This window comes from Cetorhinus maximus, chromosome 3, assembly GCF_964194155.1.
Source record: "Cetorhinus maximus chromosome 3, sCetMax3.hap1.1, whole genome shotgun sequence".
Taxonomy (NCBI): Eukaryota; Metazoa; Chordata; class Chondrichthyes; order Lamniformes; family Cetorhinidae; genus Cetorhinus; species Cetorhinus maximus.
This window is the reverse complement of record NC_135881.1, coordinates 198,495,429-198,496,653: the sequence shown is the minus strand read 5'-3', so window position 1 is coordinate 198,496,653 and position 1,225 is coordinate 198,495,429.

Below are 1,225 nucleotides of genomic sequence, written 5' to 3'. Positions count from 1 at the left end.
TGTTATTTTTTTCTTTGACTTTTTTTTTAAAATCTTGTTTTCAGTTGCCTTCTACTCTCCCCTAAAGGGGACAGGAGTGAATGGGGGCGTGTGTGTGTATATATATTTTTTCATCAAGCAGGGGGAAATTCAACACCCAAGATATTCCAATGTTATGTCGGACTTCGGTATTCTACACCTATGCTTTTGTTTGCACCCTGGTGCATCATTTCAGTCGGTGGTACGGTTATTGTCCTCTTCCCTCCTTCAACAAAATAAAATTGACATTTTAGTCACTTGCACGTATTATTGTCTGAAGCTGGAGCTGCTGCTGAATTGGTGTCATTGTAACCAGACTGCCTCATTTCCATTCAGGGAGTTAAATTTCACTCCTCCTCCTCTCTGGCTGTCAGTAACCTTGTGACCTGATCTCTGTTTTATTTTTTGAATTTCAAAAGTGTAATCATGATTTTAAATTAACTACAGCAGGAAACGTTTATATCCCACCTGCCTAGGACGCAGAAGAATTAAAAATGAGAAACCTCCTTAATGCTAATATTTGTGCATTTCATCATTCACTTTTTTTTTAATTTTGGAGTTTTATAATTCATCCCTCATCCATTGATTACTATAAATGAGAATCTAAAGAAGTAAAGGTTTGTGTGCTGTGTTTTTTAAGATTCTCCTCGTGTGTTAAATTCATTTGTGGTTCTGAAATGCAAGGAGATTATAGTAAAAATACATGCCTTTCTCCATCAGTGTGTCAGATGAGTTTGGGGGAAGAAGACTGAACATGGAAATGTTCTGGTATACATATTTCAAAGCAGCAAATAATTCTTGACCACAGAATGCCATCAGTTATGAATCTGGTTTAGTTTTGGGAAACGCAATACAACATCAGTAAATTTAAGATTTTCTAATAGACACTGTGACTTTTAACTTGAGCAACAACTTTTTTGCCTCATGTACATTGAGCTGCCAACATTATTTTGCTTCAAAGGTGTAACTATTGACATATTTCTAATTTTTTCTGTGCTTATGGCTTATTTTTAAGTGTCCTTCAACCAACTCGAAAATATATTAAAACTATAATCCTGTATGTGGAAGTGAAGTGGCTTTGCTTACTGAATGGGATGCCAGGAATAGCTGAAATTTAAAGTAGACTTCACTAAACAATTTAGACCATTGTTTCTTTTAAGATCCCTGTGCCTTGATATTTGAATTCAGTCCAAATCTAGGTGTTCCA